Source organism: Choloepus didactylus, chromosome 5, assembly GCF_015220235.1.
Source record: "Choloepus didactylus isolate mChoDid1 chromosome 5, mChoDid1.pri, whole genome shotgun sequence".
NCBI classification, from domain to species: domain Eukaryota; kingdom Metazoa; phylum Chordata; class Mammalia; order Pilosa; family Megalonychidae; genus Choloepus; species Choloepus didactylus.
This window is the reverse complement of record NC_051311.1, coordinates 151,264,732-151,286,672: the sequence shown is the minus strand read 5'-3', so window position 1 is coordinate 151,286,672 and position 21,941 is coordinate 151,264,732. Positions and strand designations below refer to the sequence as shown.

Here is a 21,941-nt window from a genome sequence, read left to right as displayed (position 1 = left end):
TCTACATATCTCTCTATATATACACCCTGCATGTTCTTATGTAGGGTTTGCCCTGTCCTGTGGACTCGTGCAAAATGACTGCCACTCTGCGTGTGGATTATAACAAAAGATCTCTGTCACCAAACAAGAAGACCCCTTAGTTCCTCCTGAGAAAGCATGTGGAGAGTCTCAGGGCTGATCATTGATCCTCATTCCCAGGAGGTGAAAAGCAGTACACCCCTCCACATCACTGCCTCCCTCACTCCCATTCCCTGATAAATGAGTTTACCTGGACGAGTGCAAAGGTCCACAGGGCTTTCTGCCTACCCTCCTGTCCTCCCAGACTAAATAAACCAGGTTGGCCAGGGAGGGGCCTCGGCCACCTCCAGTAGATTCTCATTTTACCTCTCGAGTGGCTCAGTTCTCAGCAATGACCTCTGCTGACTGTGATGCTCCACACTGCCCTGTGCACCCTGGACACCTGCTGCCTGGCGAGGGAAGGTTTTTGCAGACGTGGCCTGTATCAATAGGGTACAGACTCAACAGAGGCCCCAGGGGTGACCTTAGCAAACCAAGTTCCAAGAGTCATTGTCTCTCTAAAGAGCAAGAGATACCACCAGATGCTGAGTGGAAAACATGCAGTTGCACAAAAAGTATGAATCAAAAGTCTTCACATACGTACATGCACACATGATCACACTCATGCCATCACACACACATGCACATGCACACACGTGTCCATGCACACACACGTATGCATACACACATCCAAAAACCTGAAACACTGAAGGATTTGATTTATAGCCTCCAACATAGAGCAGCTGAGTTGCCGGTTCATAAATCCATTTTACTATTTTTAAAAGTTCATAACATCCACTGCTTGTGAGCAATGGTAAGGAGAATTAGTTTTCATATACACTGATGGTGGGAATGTAGTTTGGGGCATCCTATTTGGACAGCAGTTTGACAATACTTGCCCAAATTTGAAATGTGCTTATGTTTTGACTCACCATTTCCACTTTCAGAAATTTACCCTGTGGAATCCTTGTATTTGTACCCAAAGATATGTGTTTAAGTACATCTTTTGCAACTTTGTATGAAGTGGCAAAAAATTAGGCACAAGCATTTATCCATTAAAAAGACCCTGTTAAAATAGAGTATGACATACTATTTAGCACTTTGCATTATATTTGGGCATAGAAAAACTGCCAAGATACACGCTAAAATTAAAAAAAAAAATGCTCACAGAACAGTAACTTTGTGTAATCTGATTTCATTATATAACAAATAGCAAACAAATAAAAGATGTGTTTATGAAATCACACATATAAGCCCCCACACACCTGCTAACTGGAAGGATGCACCAAGCCAGTTTTCTATCTTTGGCAAGTGGAGTGGAATTAGGAGATATGAAGGAAACTTCCAGTTATTATTCAATATATTTCTGTGCTGTTTGAATTTTATAATTAGCTATGTTCATAGACTGATTTCACAACTGAAAAACTAGCAACAACAGCCCCCATCGCATATATTTTAAGATCAGTTGGGAGAGAGACATACAGAGAAATAAGTACACAGAATAGGGGATTGTTATCTCACTAACATCCATGTTTCCACAGAAAGGCAGTTGTCTGATGTGCTTTGTAGACACGGTATCCTGTAAATGCATTTCTTTCCGTCATTTATTTCTCTTCTTTTCCTTTTTTGGTATTAGAAATAGAATGCAAATAGTTAGAGAATGCGAAATACCACTTCTCTAGGATCCCCAAAGTACTGAAAGTCAGGGAAGAATTCAAGGTGGACGCACTATCTGAGATAAATCTTGAAGAATGAGAAGGAGTTTGTCAGTGAAGAAGGAGAAGTCTGCACTCCAGGCAGACAGAATGGCATGTACGTGAGCAGAAATACTAAGAGGTGCCCCCTGCCCACCCCCCCACACTCTTTTAGGGACAAGGCTGAGGGAGATGACATACAGAAGGAGGGGAAGCCCTAGGGGCAGATCAGAACTGGCACTCGAGTCCAGCAAAAGGCCGCTGGTCCTTCCAAGGAGGCCTGCTAGGAGAACAGCTGCATTTTTGTATGATTAGAATATCGTGGTGAGGTAAAGGTAGATGGTGAAAGTTTGGTTAGAGGGAGAAGGTAAAAGCCTTCCCTGTGAGTCCAACTCTAGGAGTTGGATGTTTTTCTGTAACATAGGGAGCAGCACTGACAGTTTTGAACTTGCAAGTGAAACAAGCACATCCGATTTGTATTTAAGATACATCTCCCGAACTTTGCATTATTCATAAAACTGTCTGTATCTCAGCCCGGGACCCTGGAAGGAAAGTGCAGGAATAAGCTTGGCTTCTGGCCCTAGGGCTCAGCCAGTTGAAGCAGTCTTCCTTGTGATCTGAGATTTAATTTTAAATTCTTTACTTAGAACCATATTCTTACAGAATACCTAGTTGTGGTCAATGATTTCCTACACTTTGACTTCTTCAAAATTATTTGAATTTAATTTTCCTTAGATCCCAATTTTCTACTTGTCACCAATTTTATCTAGTTTTTCTTCCATCCTTGAGTCCTGTAAAACCTCCCCTTCCACTTGGGTGGATTGAATTGTAGCATGTCTAATAAGCACATCCTTTTCAGCACACTTTTTTTTTTTAATATAAATAATGTAAGTCCAGTGTTATGATGGGAAAATGTTTAAGAAGTGCATCCCCAGGGGCAAAAAAAAGCAAAGACAAATGCCCTCATTTGTAGCATTTGCCAATTTCTGTGATATAAATATTTCCACCATGGCCAAGTCTAAGTTACCAACTTGATGTCACTGAATGCAGAGCTGAGAAGAAAAGCATATAGTCAGCTCTTGGTTCTGGACACCACTGGGAAGCCTTCATCAATACTAGGGTCAAACTAATAGTTTTTTCAGGAAAGCCTTAGCCACTTTGTTCTGGTTTGCTGATGCTGCCATTTGCAAAACACCAGAAATGGACTGGCTTTTATAAAGGGGGTTTATTTGGTTACAATCTTAAGGCCATAAAGTGTCTAAGGTAAGGCATCAACCGTAGGGTACCTTCACTAAAGGATGGCCATTGGTGTCTGGAAAACCTCTGTTAGTTCGGAAGGCACGTGGCTGGCGTCCACTTGCTCCCAGGTTGCGTTTCAAAATGGCGTTCTCCAAAATGTTGCTCCTGGGGTGTTTTGTTCTCTCTTAGCTGCAGCAACTCTTCAAAATGTCACTCTAAGTTGCTCCGCTCCTTCTGTTTGTCAGTTCATTTATATGGCTCCAGTGATTTAATTGAGACCACCCTGAATGGATGTGATAACACCTCCATGGAAATTATCCAATCAAAGTCATCACTCAGTTGGGCAGGTCATATCTCCATGGAAACATCCAATCAAAAGGTTCCAACCCAATCAATATTAATACATCAGCCCCTACAAGTTTGCATCAAAGATCATGGTGTTTTGGGGGACATGTGCCAGTCTGAATGTATTATGTCCCCCCAAATGCCACTATCTTTGATGTAATCTTGTGTGGGCAGACCTATCAGTGTTAATTAGATTGTAATTCTTTGAGTGTTTCCATGGAGATGCGCCCCAACCAACTATGGGAGATGACTCTGATTGGATAATTTCCATGGAGGTGTTGGCCCGCCCATTCAGGGTGGGTCTGAATTAAATCACTGGAGCCATATAAATAAGCTGACAACCAGAAGGAGCAAGTTGCTACAGCCAAGAGGGATACTTTGAAGAAAGCACAGGAGCTGCAGATGAGAGACAGTTTGAAGACGGCTGTTGAAAGCAAACTCTTTTTTTTTCTTTTTAATTTTTATTGGGATTGTTCAGATACCATACAATTATCCAAAGATCCAAAGTGTAAAATCAGTTGTCCCTAATATCCTCATACAGCTGTGCATCCATCACTGCACTTAATTTTTGTTCAATTTTTAGAAACTTTTCATTACTCCAGACAAGAAATAAAGTGAAAGATGAAAAAAAAAAAAAAGAAAAGGAAACTCAAATCCTCCCATATCCCTAACCAACCCCCCTCAATTGTTGGTATAGTACATTTGTTACTGTTTATGAAAGAATGTTGAAATACTACTAACAGTAGTATACAGTTTGCAATAGGTACATATTTCTTCCCTATATGCCTCTCTATTATTATCTTCTAGTTGTATTGTCATACATTTGTTCTGGTTCATGGAAGAGTTTTCTAATATTTGTACAGTTAATCATGGACATTGCCCACCACAGGATTCAGTTTTATACATTCCCATCTTTTGACCTCCAACTTTCCTTCTGGTGACATATATGACTCTGAGCTTCCCCTTTCCACCTCATTCACACACCATTCGGCACTGTTAGTGATTCTCACATCTTGCTACCAACACCTCTGTTCATTTCCAAACATTTAAGTTCATCCTAGTTGAACATTCTGCTCATACTAAGCAACCACTCCCCATTCTTAAGCCTCGTCCTATATTTTGGTACCTTATATTTCATGTCTATGAGTTTACATATTATAATTAGTTCTTATCAGTGAGACCCTGCAATATTTGTCCTTATGTCTGGCTTATTTGAAAGCAGACTCTTGCTCCAGAGAAGCTAAGAGAGGACAAATACCCCAAGTGCAACTAAGAGTGACATTTTTGAGGAACTGCAGCCTAGAGAGGAACGTCCTGGAAGAAAGCCATTTTGAAACCAGAACTTTGGAGCAGACACCAGCCACGTGCCTTCCCAGCTAACAGAGGTTTTCCGGACACCATTGGCCATCCTCCAGTGAAGGTACCCAATTTGCTGATGTGTTACCTTGGACACTTTACAGCCTTAAGACTGTAAATGTGTAACTAAATAAACCCCCTTTTATGAAAGCCAATCCATCTCTGGTGTTTTCCATTCCAGCAGCATTAGCAAACTAGAACAGGACACAATGCATCCAAGCCAGCACACACTTCAGCCTCATTCAAGTATTGATTTCTCAGATATTTATTGAGTGTCTACTACATAGCACATGCTGTTTTTAGCAATAAAAATTTGGCAGTGAAACAACGTTCTTGTCCTCATGTAACTTATATCCTATGGAGCGGGGGAAGTAATTAAAAATCAATTTTTAAAATTGATCATATGTCATTTGGTGATAAAACCCCATACAGAAAAATAAAGAATGGTAAGATGGCTAGAGAGTCTGGTGGGGGAAGGACAGGGGTGAAGTTTCTGTTTCTTGCAGGGGGTTTGCCAAGGTCCACATGAAGAAGTGACTGAGAGAAAAAAAAGAAAGTAAGGCAGAAGTCTTGGGCAAGAGCTTTGCAGGCCGAAGAAACATGGTATGCTAAGGTCCTGAGGCAGAAGTATGCTTGGCATGTTAGAGGAACAGCAAGGGGGTCAGTGGAGCTGAAGCAAAATGGTTTACAAACCTCCCAATTTGGAAATCCATTGACACATCCTCTACAAATTTGCTCATCGCTTCTCTGTTTCTTTCCAACAGCATCAAAAATGTTTCTGCTTAAAAGAACGGTGGAGATTATTACTTTTCATTTTGCTGAGAGAGGAAATGAAGTAGAGAGAGATTAAATCAAAGGCCTAATTACAGATGCAAAATTATGATTGGTCTCTGTTTTATATATACACTGTAACTAAACCCATGCTGGGCAAGTTCCTGCCTGACCTCTCACATGGTCCAGGAACCACATGTTGGCTGCCTCAAGTATTTACCTCAACATCTGTAGTTCTCCAGAAAGGAAAATGTTCTCCGGCATCCATTGGTAGACTGTCTTTAAGTTGTGTGGTATGGTTTTCATTAAAAGGCCATTTTTTCTGCAGCGAAATTATAGTATCACTTTAGTTATGTTTTAATTCACCCAACAAATATTTATTGAACAAAAACTATGCTCTATAAATGGTCAAGGATACAGCAATGGACAAACCACATTTGCCTCCTACCCTAATGGTGATTAAAATTTAGTAGAACAAGCAAACGTGCAACAAACACTTAGATGAATAATTATAGAATTCTTATTGTGATGTAAAGTACTATAAAAAGATAGTGCCTATTAGAATAGAAATGTTATTGATACATGAGAAATGAATAAATATTAGACAAAAGAGGACTTTAATGAAAAATATACACTTGGATACACAATACAATTAATTGAGTTAGAGTTCAGGGGTAATCTGCTGGAACTGAATTTGAATGTTCTGGTTTTCTGTAGTGAGAAGAGTTGCCACTTACGTGGCAAAGTGGGGACAGGAATTCATCTGGGGGGTGGCAATCTCAGAATTTGAATAAAAGAGAAAATTAGTTCTGAAACCTGGTTGGAAGAGGGAGGGCAGCTAGAAGCTGCATTTGCAAGCACTTCCTGTAAGATGGAAAAAGGTGTCAGTTGCACATATCAAAGAATGTGGGGGCCACTGAGGGAAGGGCAAATCCCCCAGATTCCTGACCGCAGCTTACCTGGGCATCACCAAGGGTTGTTTTCCTTTCTTTTGAAATCCCAGCTGGTGGCCTCCCTTCAAATCTTAACTGTAGGGGTCAAGCAATGTACTTCTTGAGAAGGAAAAGTAACTCCACACAGGAGGGGAATCTAGAGGTGGCAGCTTCCTGAATCAGTCCTGACCTGGCACTTCTGGACACTTCTGGGCACTTCTGGGGAGGGTTTGCACCTGGGAAGAGATTGTGGATTAGAAAGTAAAAGCTCTGCCATGGTTTGGGCTCAGCCCAAGGAGCACATGGAGGCTCAGGGGTTATGAGCTGAGAAAGGTTTCTGCCCTGCCATTAGTGTAAAAACATAAAGCACAGGACCCCCTTCGGAATGTCAGGAACTCGCCTTTCCCTGCTCAGCCCAGTCCCTGCCACCACCTGTCCGGGTGCCTCATGGCTGTAAGTTGGCGCATGCAACTTGCCAAGGTCCTTTGGAGAAGCAAGACTGTGGAGCTCACCACCGCCTGAAGCCAGGGTTACCATGGAGAATGGGAAGTCTTTCCATCCCAGAGCCCTGCCCTTTTGGCTGGATCCCCTCTACTGGGAGGGGCAGCCCACCCTGGAGTTCCCAGCCCTAGGAAGGAGCTCTAGCACCCACTGCAGGGGGGAGATGGCTGGGAGTGGACAGCTACTAGGGAAGAGTGGTAGGGAGAGGTAAGGGTGCTCAGAGTTGGCAAACTTGGATTGATGGGAAGAGTTGTCCCTTCATGACATCAGAGACTAACCTGATTAAAAGAAATCAGAACCATCGAGTCTGTCTCAAACTATTAGGATATTTGATGAATCTTTGTTAACAGCTAACCCTGAAGCCAAGATAGGTATATTTTGACTTCTTTTCATAAAAATGACAATTGCTCATGAAATAAGAATAACGAGAGAGAGAGAGAGAGAGAGAGAGAGAGAGAGAGAGAGAGAGAGAGAGAGAGATGGAGAGAGAAGGGAGGGAGGAGGGAGGGAGGAAGGAAGGAAGGAAGGAAGGAAGGAAGGAAAAGAAAGGAAAAGAAAAGAAAGAAAGAAAGAGAGAAAGAAAGAAAGAATTAAAGAAAGGAAGGAAGGAAGGAAGGAAGAAAGGAAGGAAGGAAAGAAAGAGTGAGAGAGAAAGGGAGCAGGATGACTATGTGTATGCAGCCTGAGATTCTTGTAATCAGAAGTGTGGGATGTAGAAAGGTTTCCTTGCCAAGAAAGGAACATTTCTGAAATGATGCAGAGTGAATAAACCACAGACCCCCAATTAACAGCAATGTGGGACACTGGGAGGCCACACACACAGAAGGAGGATTCTCTGGACAATGTTAAAGGAAGTGGAGAATTGGAAAGTCTCAGAAAATAGATAGAGGTAGGAATGTGGGGAGGAAATTTGAGAAAGGACATTTCCAATCATCTTAATGTATCTGGACCAGATGGGATAGTATGACTTCTATAACACAGCCACTTGAGACAAAGCACATGTCGACACCACAACAAACATTTTGGTAGGGAATAAACCAGGGCACCTGTCTGGGGAAGCAGTGTTAGTGTAACCTATGATCTCACACGGGCATGCAGGATGTTCTCACAGCAGCCATAGATCCTGCTGGAGAAGCCTGGCCGTCAGAGACGTGGACCATTTCAGAGATGCTGCCCCCTGGTAAGTGGGTGTATTTAGTCAAGGGTGACCAATCATCCTGGTTTGCTCTGGACAAAGGAAGGTTCCTATTACATGGGAGATTCAGAGCTCAAGCCTGGAAAATCCCAGGCAAACCAAGGATGTTGATTGTCCTATTTTAAACTCCCTGGTTTGGGGGCATTAGTGGATTCATATCAGTGTCTTTTCCCCCACACTTGTTTAGCCAAGATCTCAGCCTAGCAGATGGCATCTGTTCCCCAGGCCAGAGATATGAACTTGGCCTCAGCCTCATGGACCATTGCTGCAGACAGAGGCTGAGGGAGATGTTTTAACACCAAGGACTGGATGTAAACAATTAAGGGCCAAAGTGACAGAGTGAGGTTTTGGGGAGGGGGAAAAAGAAAGTTTTCTTTCTATTCAGGAGGAGCCATTTGGTCTTTCCTGGTCTGGAGCTCTGGGAGCTTCGGCAGACAATAGCATGGGCCATGTTTTCATCCTCAAAGGGCTGGGCAGCAGGGGTGATGGCCAGGGGCTGCCCACAGTGGCTTTGAGGGCCCTGGAAATTGCTTCTGGGAGCAGGCATTACACATCCAGGTCTGCTGGTGAGTACACATGAGACACTCCACGACTCCTGGAGAGCAGAGGGAGGGAGTGAGGGAAGAAACAGTGGGGAGGCCGAGATGAACTGCAAAGGGGGTGGGGCCAGGATTCTGTGAGATTTTATATTATTATTATTATGGTTAATGTGGCCCCTTAATAATTATAAACCGCAGAGGTGTAAAGAAACCTGGATTGCACATGGGCCTGGGACATCTGAATGGTAGGGTTAGTGAGAGGAGAATAACGATTCCTATGTCAGATATGATGCTAAGAGTACTTGAGTGTGATTTTATTTGAACCTCATTGCAACTTTATAAGGTAAGTACTAGTAGTATCCATCCTCGTTTTAAAATAAGGCACAGAGAGGGTGAGTGTCTTGCCCAAGGTCACATAGGCCTTGTGATTTCTCTCTCAGTGTTTACGCAAAGGCTAATGTAGCAAAGAGGTGAAGCCATGTGCCTGGGGGCAAGACTTGTTGGAAAAGAGCCCAGGATTCACTTAGGCTTGTTGTGACTATTCAAGGAGGTAAACCTAGAACAGGGCCTGGCACACAGAAAGTGATAAATAAATGTTGGCTCTTGACTAGTTGTTTTTATTACATACATCACTGGAAGCCTCCCGAGGAGAAGCTGGGATTAGAAACTTGGTCTGACTCCATAGTCTGAGCTCTTACCTTCCTCTCATGGATAAATGCTGATTCTGACAGCCATTGCCTCCACGGTCTCGCATGCTGGATGCCCCCACAGGGGATTAGGCTAAGCCAGTTATATGATCAATAGCTGGTACTTTTTCTTCCTACCTTTTTCTCTGGGAACTTTCTATACTCCCAGAGTCTTAATTGGTTAAATGGTAGGTTGCAGGAATATTTAGTTACAGGGTGGTTTTGCTGTTCCTGTTGTTCTATGTCTTAGGGGAGATTTCTTGTCTTGTAGCTTCCTGTTACCATTTTACAGACTACTTGGAATAGAAGTATTTCAGAGTTTATTTCCCCAATGTTCATTATATTAGAAGGGATTTCTAGAAATAACCCTCGTTGAACATCTCTACAGAGAAGTACTGATCTTGTCTATTTCCTTATATATACGTGTGTGTGTGTGTGTGTGTGTGTGTATTTAATTGCAAGGATTTTATTCAGACTTATGATTCAGGAAGCAGGAGTGAGACCAAGAAGTGAGGAGCAGGAAGGAATGAGAACCAATACAAAGTTAAGCCATCTAGGAGGCCACTTAGTGCTAAGGATGCTACTTGCTCGACCTTTTGAGATCAGTTGAGGAACTGTATGATTCTCTGTCCAGGGAAGAAAGGTGGAAGCATTTATCCCATCAGCTCCTCTCACTTACTGGTCAAAGTTTTGCTTCTCAGGCCATTAAATCCCCCACAGTTCTGAGATGCACACACATGAGTTTTGAACTAGTTCCCAAGGTGTACTTCACCATGATGTCAAGATTAAATCTCTGGGGCAGCAAGTCTAAGGAATGCAAAAATAGGGCTGAAGTGAGACTAGGTCAGGCCTGGTTCACTCTGTGAACCAGGTAAGAATCCACATAGAACTGATTATCACAGAAGTGGGACAAATGAAAAGTTAAACCTATAGAACAAAATGGCATAAGAGATGTCAAAGAAAGTCCATGTTTTGCACTTCTCGGAATTTCTCCTGCCATTCCAGAGCTCTTTCAGGGATGTAGCTGGGTGTAATCTCATAAAGACTTAATGTATTATGGTTATTGAAATAAATACAATAACCATTGTATTTGGTCTTCAGTTGGTCCCAGGAGGCACAAATGATATCCAAAATCTTACTTCATTTCCTCTTCTGGACTTGACTGATTCTCAGTCAATACTTCGTATTTCCTAATATTTAACATATAATCTACTTAAATATAAAGAGGCTGCTTTTTTGGCATTCTGATTTATCTGTAAGAAAGGAATCTTCAGTTCTGTAGCATTTGACACAACACCATATGCCTTTTCCAGAATTTCCTAGCGTTGGACTGCTGTTCAGTTGTTGTCTTTCCCACGAGCTAAGTGCTAATCTTGAAGTAATAGATTTTCTAAAAATGTTGCTGCTTTTTCTCTTATAGAAACAGTGTTGTTTCACAATAATTTCCTTGTATGCATCTAAGATGAAAATGCTAGAATGTAATTTTTATTTTCTGGGCCAACTGGATACTAGCAGAATCCAGTAGCTGACTCTCCAGTTCCTGCCCTCTTGGAAAAAAACAGCTAATCCCAATGGTGGCTAATTGTAAGAAAAAAAATTGACTTTTTTTCATCAGAATTTCAAAGACATTTCCGGGATATTTAGTGTTATAATAAAATTTATATTTTTCAGCATTTTATTCATTAATTGGTTATTACTGATTGGATATTATGAGATTTCAGAAATCTTTTTTGGAACCCATACTAATATATTTTAGAAACATTTTAATTAACCAAACTCATCTTTCATTTTCTTCTTTTTGGACAAGGTCTTAATTTACATGGTTTGTAGACATGGCCCAGGCTGAAAACACATATTTAAATTCACTTAAAACCATTTGTTTTCCTTCCATACAATCTTTTCATTTTAAATATTTTTCTTACAAGTTCTAATAATGTCAAATGAATGACCCCTTTAATGAATGACATATTATTGCAAAATTGCCCATTTCATTTTGTAAGTTCCTTGAATTTTCAAATTGAAATTAATCAGGCCTTAGCAACTTAGGGCTAACCAACTAAAATGGAGTCTAATTTTGGGTTTCATCTTGTAAGAGGATGGAAACAGGATCTATTCAAGCACATTTCTATGAGATTTCATTGATGTTCCCACTAAGGTACCAGAATAATCATTATAAATTTTGGTTAGGTTCAAGTACCTCTTACCAATTCCTGAGCAAGGGGCTAGGAACTTACAATTTAGCTGAGAGTAACTGAAGCACATTATGGAATGAAATAAATACCACTGACAAAAGACACAACCCTGCTCACTGACCCAGAAAAGTAATGTGAAACCTTATCTCTGCCAAGTGTGACATTGTCTCTATGGGTGTGAAAGTCCAAATTTTCATTTTCTGTCTAATTTAGAAAAAATTCATATAAAAACTCATCCTGGACAAGTGCTACTTTTGGAGTCCTTTGATGTAACAGATGCAAAACTCTGTAACACCAGTTCCACCCTGCACTATGCACACACACGCACACACACACACATTCATGCAGAAGATGAACTCAGAAAAACACTGGAAACTACACAAAGAAATAATCTACAGAAGGAGGAGCTAACAGACATAGCATAGAAGAGGATTAGAAGCCCAAGAACCTGAGATAGAATAACCCAAAAGAGACTGCATTTTAAATTGATTTAAGAAATACGAAGAAAAAATATGACTCTATAAGAAAGGAAAAGGCAATTTTATAAAGAAACAGAATTTCTAGGATTCAAAAAGTGAAATAAAGTAAAACAAGAATTCTAGTCACTGAAATTAAAAACTTAGTTGGGCAGGTTAAATAACAGATTAAACGCAGCTACAGAGAGAAAGATCCAAGTAAACTATAATAGGGAATAATAGCAGAGGGTTAAAAATATTCATTTCTATATGTCTTTGTGGGATATCTTAAGTATTTTATTCCCTACATCCCAACAATGATTACACAATACTAAGGGAGCTAATACCATTCCTAGTAACTTTTGGGTCTACTCCTTTTTAAAGGTGGACAGAATTCCTGGGCCATATTCCTATCGATTTTTCTGTTATGGATGGAAGACAATTTATTCCTGTAGATAAGCTGCTTGCCTAGGCACTGACTTCCCATTCTTCCTTCTCCAAGTGTATGTATGTGACACAAAGTTTAAAATCAACACCAAGGAATGTTAGCCAAATCACTTCCTTTCTCTTATCACTAACATGAAGCTGCAAGAAGAAAGTGATAACCCTTAAAATTCATTAGCATCCAATTCAATAAAATAAGCAAACATCTAGCACAATGCACAAAGTGCTATAAACAATGGCTTATGGCAAACTCTGGCTTCATATATGATCTAAGCTGAAAGGCATCCAGAGATACACAGGGTCCGTGCCGGTGATGTGCAAACAGGACCAGGGATGGCTGCATGATGAGTTAGCCCTGGGCTCAACAACAGCTAGTCAGCCACGATAAGTCATTGTAAGAGCTCTCAGGAATTTTAAGTAAGGGAAAGAAACTCAGTTTGTCACCAGTGGGAAAGAGCAGTTACGAAGGAGCTGGCTGTGCCCCTTGTACCTAAATCCATTCCCTCCCTTTCCTCTCTTCTTCCTTTCTTAACTCATGCAATTCATTTACATGGATAATTGAAATATTAACTAAGTAGCAGCACAGTTTGGACATACAGATGGTAAAAATCAAGAAAGTGATTTAATGACTAAAGTTCAGAGATCACTGATTTACTGGTCTCCTCCAAAATTTGTAAATAGAGTATTATTCAAAGTATAATAAAATATTGGAGATATATATATATATGTAACTGGCTAATTGAATCTAAGTTAAACTCAGATTAATAATGAGACAAAAATATTTTTTGTTGCTAGTTTTTAAAAAGCATTGTGGTGAAATTTCTCTAGGAAGTATTATAGTTGATTAAAATAGCGTATGCATATCTATGATCATAGTATAAATTACAGGAAGGATCACCAATCAAAGAAAAAGATGAATAATTTAATAATCATGAAGGGAAATGGGTAATTTTTGGAAGAAACAGAAAAAGAGTAGTTTCATACACATCAAGCCAAAAGAGATCCCAAATAGATTAACCCTAACCTTTAAAAAAAGAAGAAAATTTAGATTCATATGTAAATCAAATTTTTGATCATTCACAGAACATTTTCAATATGATTTCTTGGGGGGAGCAGGGATTGATAAGGTGGGGGGTATTGGAATCAAGAAGAGAGTGTTGTGCTATATAACAAGTGGGCAAAGATAAAAAAATTTGGTAAAGGGCCTGACTATGCAATACCTCAAATTTGGTATTTACTTATTTATGTCCCATTTGATTCTGAAATTAGACTTGATATGGCTTTCAAAGTTACAGGTGATGTAACAAAATAAAATAATTTAAAAATTAATAAAAGAGCAAAAGGAAATAAATATACAATAACGTAGATGGGTTTGGCAGTGACAACAGTGCAATAAATTCATGCCGTGAATGTTGAGATGCTTTCTAAAGGCATATTGTAAATGTGGCTTTAAGTTTTCCAGAAGCCAATAGAAAGGCTGAACATGGTCATCCATAAATTTCTTATCATCTTCAAATCTAGACTTTTCTTATAGACTAAAAACAACATACTAGAGGCCATAATCACCATAGTTTTAATGGTAATCACAATTGTAAGAGTGACAAAAATTACTGTTGGTAATTTTTTCCCTAAGAATCACAATATTCAAATACTGTGCAATGCACACTCTCATAAATGGATGTTAAATTACAAACAGGTCTGTACATTTTGGAATGTATTTTGATAGTAAATGACAAGAGCTTTAAATAAGTTCATATTCTGTCACAGAATTCCACTTCTAGGAAACTATCATAAGGAGATAATTGTAGATGCAAAGATTTACATTCAAGGCAAATTACAACATTATTTATTCTAGTAAGAAATTGGGGAGAAAAAATATGTTCAATGAAAGAAGAACTGTTAAAATGTTACACCAATTCCATAGACTGCTGTACAAACATTAGAATACTAGAGTTTTTAAAAGATAAATGTTATGTTTAAAAAACATTACATGCCGTATTAGCTCAACTAAATAAACTACACAAAGACAAAATTAAAGGTAATAAATTGTTGTATTTGGTTATGAACTTAGTGAATATTTTTTCTTCTTTAAATTTTCTGATGTTTCCATTTTGTTCTATGTAAGGGGATGTATAGATTTAAATTAAGAGTGAAAAATTTCTTCTGTTTCAAAGAACTATACTGTTCATAGGAAAGGAGCTATGGATCAAATGAGGTGCTTTTTTGTTTGTTTGGGGGATGTGCTTGTGTGTGTATGTTTAGATAAGAAAGAGGAACTAAAAGAGGAGAAAATTCTAAAAATATGACAGAATGAAATTAATGAAAAGATATTCTGAAATTATAGCAGATGGAAAGGGATGAAATTAGTCTCAATGCTAAAAAGAATATTCTTGAAGAAAGAAAAATAAGAGGATTCTCACAGTCATGGGAACTTTAAGGTAAAGGGATAAAATGCTTAGAATGTGCTTGCCTAATAGCTCAGTAAAGCAACAGCCAGAGAGATGGGAAAGTTGAGCACAAAGCTTTCAAGGGAGTGGTTGAAACTGTCAAACTGCCAATGCCCAGAATGGGAGATGGAACTGATTAGAGATTGCCAAAAGGTACAGAAGACGACTGTTTCACCGCATCACTCCAGGGTCTTAAGCTTCTCTCCCAGATATTTGCGGGGAACCGTGTAAAGCTGAGAAAGTCAGCGTGATTCCAGTTTGGTGGCTTGCTGGTGTGGGCAGTGAAGGATTCATAATATGCTGAGGAGGTTCAGAGTGCTGGCAGAGAAGCCAGTAGAGTGATGCCCCACAAGTTTAGGCCAGCTAGAAAAGAAGTGAAATCATGATGGGAAGTGATGGGAGTGGATAACGGGGGAAATTAGAAGAATAGGTCTCAGACTCTAATGGCCGTAAGAATCCAGCAGAAGAGCTTGTTAAAATGAAGACTCCTGGGTCCCATCCCTAGAAATGTTTATTTATCATTGGACTGAATTGGTGGGAAAGTGAAATGAGCCAGGTAATCTAGGGGCCATGCTTAGTTTGGATATTTTAAGATTCAAAGTTGAGAGTAAATGGGTGAGAAACGTAGAAGAATAAGAGGCTCCGATCAGAAATTGGAATTGAAACTGAAGACAGAAGAAGTTAAGACGGTCCCAGAAGGTGGCAAAGTCAAGACCATGGCTATCGTTTTTCCTGGCTGAGGTTGACCGTACATGAGCATTTTGGCGATCATGATGCTAAGGACTCTAGGGTTTGCTTCTTGGCTGAGTCTTCCATGCGGCTTGTCAACAAACATTCTCTACATGCTAAGACAGTGTTTCCCAAACTCACGTTACATAGAACAAGGCTCTGCAGTAATTATGAGAAATACCAAGGGACAACCACAACAACAAAGATGGTTTAAAAAAAAAAAAAAGAAAAGGTCAGGATGATTTATTTGTTTATTCCGTTTCCCAAAGTTTTCTATATGCTATTATGTTTCATGAATATCCAATCAAGAGAAGTTCACATGCTACTCTTCCCAAATGCATTTAACAAAGGGAAATTTTTGTTTCTTAAAAGTATATTTCAGCATCTCCTGGAATTAAAGTACTGGGGGGGTGGGGGTGGGGATGGGGGTGGGGGTCGGGTGAGGTGGGCTGGGGCAAGATGAGGACTCTGAAACTCGCATCAGCCAAGGTGAATAGCTGCTTCAGTCTTCCTCCTTGCTTGGCCCCTTTGCTTTCCCTCTCTCTGCCTATCCCTCTTGACACTTGATTTCTGGAGTCACGGCACAGGTCTTGTACAGGTAGTGGCAGTAACTCTCGGACACGCTGCACATTTCCTTGGTGTCTGGAAATCCCCATCAATTCTACTTTTATAAGAAGTTTTTAATCATAAATTGCTCCAATACCATATAATGGAATAATCTTACCTTTCTTTACTTTTCGCCAGTGGTTTTGGTATACAGTATACCCTTTTTCAAAGTTATGTATGTTTTAAAAAATCTTACATTATTGAACTTTACAAATACTTTTTTATTGGTATTTATTGAGGTAACAATTTTCCATTTAATCTGAATTACAATGACAGATTTTCTTATGGATTTTCACTGCATTCCTTGGCAAACTAGTTGGCGATGATTTTTTAAATATATACCAATGGATTAGTTTTGCAAATTTTTCAATTAGGAGATTTTCCTCTATGCTGATTAACTAGATTTACTTTCTTGTGTTGTTGTTGTCCAATTTGTTAACAGGGTCATGCTAACCATAACAACTGAAGAGAGTGGCTTATTATTTTCTGTGTTTTGGAATTTTAAAAAAATTATCACTTGGGGATTATGAGTCCCTGAAGGTTGGTATAGCTTCCGCAAACTGTTGAGCTTGGTGCTTATTGACAGCATTTTACTTTCTTCTATACTGGTTTATTTAGGCCTTCTCCATGTTCAGGCAAATTTGTAACTTTTATTTTTCTAGATAACTCTTTATCCAAGCCTATTTTTTTTTGTCTTTTTTTTTTTATCTTCATTTTATTGAGATATATTCACATACCACGCAGTCATACAAAACAAATCATACTTTCGATTGTTCACAGTACCATTACATAGTTGTACATTCATCACCTAAATCAATCCCTGACACCTTCATTAGCACACACACAAAAATAACAAGAATAATAATTAGAGTGAAAAAGAGCAATTGAAGTAAAAAAGAACACTGGGTACCTTTGTCTGTTTGTTTCCTTCCCCTATTTTTCTACTCTTCCATCCATAAACTAGACAAAGTGGAGTGTGGTCCTTATGGCTTTCCCAATCCCATTGTCACCCCTCATAAGCTACATTTTTATACAACTGTCTTCGAGATTCATGGGTTCTGGGTTGTAGTTTGATAGTTTCAGGTATCTACCACCAGCTACCCCAATTCTTTAGAACCTAAAAAGCGTTGTCTAAAGTGTGCGTAAGAGTGCCCACCAGAGTGACCTCTCGGCTCCTTTTGGAATCTCTCTGCTACTGAAGCTTATTTCATTTCCTTTCACATCCCCCTTTTGGTCAAGAAGATCTTCTCCGTCCCACGATGCCAGGTCTACATGCCTCCCCGGGAGTCATATTCCACGTTGCCAGGGAGATTCACTCTCCTGGGTGTCTGATCCCACGTAGGGGGGAGGGCAGTGATTTCACCTTTCAAGTTGGCTTAGCCAGAGAGAGAGAGCCACATCTGAGCAACAACAAGCCTATTTTTAAATGCATTAAAATAAAGTTATAAGTTATTTTAAAATTTCAAAAATGTTTATTTGTTATTTTGGAAAGGTAATATATGTCCGTGGTAAGAATTAAATAGTTTTTAAAAGGTGGTATACAGTAAATAGTAAGCCTCCCTCCTTCTTCCATTGACTGTCCTCAGTTTCTCTACTAACCACTTACAGGCTATCATTTTTACAGGTTTCTTGATTCATCCCTTTGCAGGGATATTTTATGCATATACAAATGTGTGTGTATGTTTTATGTACTGGAAATACTTGTGGATAAAAAGAATCTTTTTAAAATCCAAAAGTTGCACATGATATCCACTGCTATGCACCTTTATGGCATTCACATACTATTACTATTTGAAGATGCTTACATATCAATTTGTACAGAAGTGCACTTTTTAATGCAATAAAGTATGGTATTCTACTGATATATCATAATTTATCCAACCTATCCCTTTTCATGAAAATGTAGGGTATTTCCAATCTCTGGTTCTCCAATTAATATCCTTGCACAAATATCTTCATGAACGTGTGTGAGTACTGCTGTAGCATGCATTTCTAAATGTTGAATGACTAAGTCAAAGGGTATACACTCATTTTTACTTTTTATAGTTATTTCAGGTAAAAAGATATTTTATATTCCATGAACAAAGTATGAGAGTTTCCCCTATAAAAGGTATATTATTAAACTTTTTAACTTTTTTTGCCAATCTGATGGATGAAAAATACTTTGTAATTAATTTATTATAAGTGAAATTGAACATTTTTTTCACTTGGATTAAAGTCATTTGTGTTTCTTTCAGAGCGTATTCTCAGCTTATTGCCTTTTGCTCTTCTTTCTAATTGACTGTTGCTCTTTTTTCACTAGTTTGAAGGAATCCTTCAAACATTTACCACTAGCCCTTTGTTTGATGTATGTGTTATAGGCACTCACTCCAGTGTGTCACTTTCCCCACTCCATCCTTATTATTTTGGTTTTGAACATGGTATTTTTGTCATGAGATGTTTTTAACTCTATATAATTGTATCTATCAATTTGAGTTTTATATTTGCCTCCCATTTTCCTACAACATGCAAGAAAATTCTCTGAATCCATAGTTTTCCACGCTTTTTCAATCCTACTGTGCTCATTTGTAACTTCTCCATTTTCTTCTTGATTATACTTGCCAAACATTTATTTCAATTTGTTTTCTATTTTAATGCTATTAATTTCAGTTGAAATTTTATTCACTTTTCCTGTCTACATTCTCTAGATCTCTTTTGTTGCTTTTTTAAATTCAGTTTTATTGAGCTATAACTACATACCATACACTCATCCCCAGTGTAAAATCAGCTGTTCACATACCGCCACATAGTTGTGCATTCATCACCACAATCAATTTTTGAACATTTTCCATACTCCAAAAAGAATAAAAATAAGAATATAAAAGTAAAAAAGAACACTCAATGCACTCCATCCCTCCCCTCATCCCACCCCATTTTTCATTTAGTTTTTGTCCCCATTTTTCTACTCATCTGTGTATATACTGGATAAAGAGAGTGCGAGCCACCAGGTTTTCACAATCATACAGTCACACCATGTAAGCTACATACTTATGTAATCGTCTTCAAGAATCAAAGCTACTGGGTTGCATTTCCAGTTTCAGGTATTTCCTTCTAGCTATTCCAATACACTAAAAACTAAAAAGGGATATCTATATATTGCATAGCTATACCCTCCAGAGTGACCGCTCAACTCCATTTGAAATCTCTCAGCCACTGATTGAAACTTTATTTTGTTTCATTTCACTTCCCCTTTTTGGTTAAGAAGATTTTCTCAGTCCTACGATGCCGGGTCCAGGCTCATTCCCGGGAGTCATGTGCCGCGTTGCCAGGGGTATTTACACCCCTGATAGTCATGTCCCACATAGTGGGGACATAGTGGGGAGGGCAGTGAGTTCACATGCTGAGTGGGCTTAGAGAGAGGCTCCATCTGAGCAACAAAGAGATACTCTGGGGGAGACTCTTAGGCACAATTAGAAGGAGGTTTGGCCTCTTCTTTGCAGTAACAAGTTTCATAAGGGCAAGCCCCAAGATTGAGGGCTCGACCTACTAAATTGTAAGTCCTCAATGTTTGTAAGAATATCAGTAATAACCCAGATGGGGACGTCCAACATTTCTGCATTTTCCCCCAGTTCCTCAGGCGGGGCCTGCCAATATATTTTTATTCTCTGCCCAAATTACTTTGGGATGTATTGGGATTTCACACTAACCTGTACAAACCTACCAGATCTCACTTCTTATTGAAAGTTCCATGTAATTATGGTGTTTGAAGAAACTGACCATACAAATTAAATTATTTAGTGTGCTGCAGAAAATACAGATCCTGCACTAAATAAACATTTCTTCCCTTGTTCTCACACAGAAGTTGAAGTTCTAAAACACAGTCAATAACGTCTTTTACTCTTTGGACTGATTTGCCTTAGTCCTAACCAGATCTTCTTCATCCATATCTCTAACTGAAGTCTGCACTCTTTTTCAGCTTTTTTTAACAGTTGCTGTATGATGTAATACTGATATTTATAGCTGCTGAGCTCTAGCTCTGAGTTTCAGGTATCACAACAGGTACCCAAAGTTCTAGAAACTGACCAGCTTATACACAAAGAGCTCAGCATCTCAGAATTTGGAGGTAACCATTACAACTCAGGAGTATATGTGACTGCTGTAAGAGCTTGCCATCTGGGAACCATTACAATAAGCATTTCCCTGGTAAGCTGTGCTCTGCGATTCAATTCTCAGAGTTTATACATTATAGTTACTCCATATTAGTGAGGCATTAAAATATTTGTCCTTTCATTTCTGGCATACTTCACTCAAAATGATGTCCTCAAGATCTGTTCACCTAGTTGCATGGTCTTATGGATTCATTCCTTCTTGCAGCTGCTCAATATTCTATCTTATGCATACATCACAGTTCACCAGTTGATGAACCCTTAGACCACCTACATCTATTGCAAATTGTGAATACTGCAGCCATAAACACCAGTATGCAAATGTCCATTCCTGTCCCTGCTCTCAGATCTTCCAAATATAAACCCTGTAATGAGGTTGCAGGACCTTATGGTCCCCACATACTTAGCTTCTTGTGGAACCACCACACTATACTCCAGATAGGCTACACTATTCTACTTCTCCACCAATAGTTAATACACATACATCATTTTCTCCATGTTTTCTCCAGCACTTGTATTTATATGTTTGTGAGCCATATATTTCTGCTTCAGAAAAGTGTCTATCCATGTCTTTTGCCCATTTTTTAAATTGGGTTGTTTGTCTTTCTGTTGTTGAATTGTAGGATCTCTTTATATATTCTGGATAGTAAACCCTAATCTGATATATGGTTTCCAAATATTGTCTCCCATTGCATAGGCTGCCTTTTTACTTTTCTGACAAAGTCCTTTGATGTACAAAAGTGTTTAATTTTGAGGAGATCCCATTTCTCTATTTCTTCTTTAATTGCTCACGCTTTGGGTGTAAGGTCTAGGAAACCGCCTCCTATCACAAATCTTTAAGGTATTTCCCTACATTTTCTTCTAAAAGTCTTATGGTCTTAGTGCTAATGTTTAGGTCTTTGATCCATTTCGAGTTAATTTTTGTATAAGGTGTGAGACAGGAGTCCTCTTTCATTCTTTTGGATATGGATATCCAATTCTCCAAACACCATTTATTGAAGAGGCTGCTTTGTCCCAATTGCATTGTCGTGACTGCCTTATCAAAGATCAATTGTCCATCGATGCAAGGGTTTATTTTTGAACACTCAATTCAGTTCCATTGGTTAGTGTATCTATCTTTATGCCAGTACCATGCTGTTTTGACCACTGTAGCTTTGTACTATTCTTTAGAGTCAGGTAGTGTGAGACCTCTCACTTCGTTCTTCTTTCTCAAGATAATTTTGGCTATTTGGGGCACCCTGCCCTTCCATGTAAATTTGGTTATTGGTTTTTCTATTTCTGCAAATAAGTGTTGGGATTATTGGTGTTGCGTTGAATCTATAAATCAATTTAGGTAGAATTGACTTCTTAACTACATTTAGTCTTCCAAACCATGAACACGGTATGTTCTTCCATTTTTTTAGGACCTGTTTGATTTCTTTTAGCATTTTCTTTTAGTTTTCTGTGTACAGGTCTTTTGTGGCCTTGGTTAAGTCTATTCCTAAACACTTGATTTTTTTGGTTGCTATTGTATTTAAATGGAATTTTTTTCTTGATTTCCTCCTCCTGTTGCTCATTACTTGTGTATAGGAACACTACTGATTTTTGTGTGTTGATCTTGTAGACTGC

General features: G+C 39.0%; 1 long non-coding RNA gene across 6 annotated transcripts in view; it reads right to left on the bottom strand.

Moving 5' to 3' along the window:
• Nucleotides 1–425: 425 nt before the first annotated feature.
• Nucleotides 426–21,941, bottom strand: part of LOC119534607 — a 75,752-nt gene continuing 54,236 nt past the window's right edge. Inside the window, exons 6-10 of one of the 6 annotated variants that reach the window (XR_005217070.1) lie at nt 6,422–6,630; nt 5,683–5,784; nt 5,385–5,469; nt 1,583–1,678; nt 426–497 (exon numbers count right to left, since the gene is read on the bottom strand). This is a non-coding gene — a long non-coding RNA (uncharacterized LOC119534607). Of the gene's footprint in view, nt 498–1,347; nt 1,679–4,955; nt 5,473–5,682; nt 5,785–6,138; nt 6,327–6,421; nt 6,631–21,941 lie in introns of those variants that run through there. The other 5 variants (XR_005217073.1, XR_005217072.1, XR_005217069.1 and 2 more) reach the window with 5 other exon arrangements.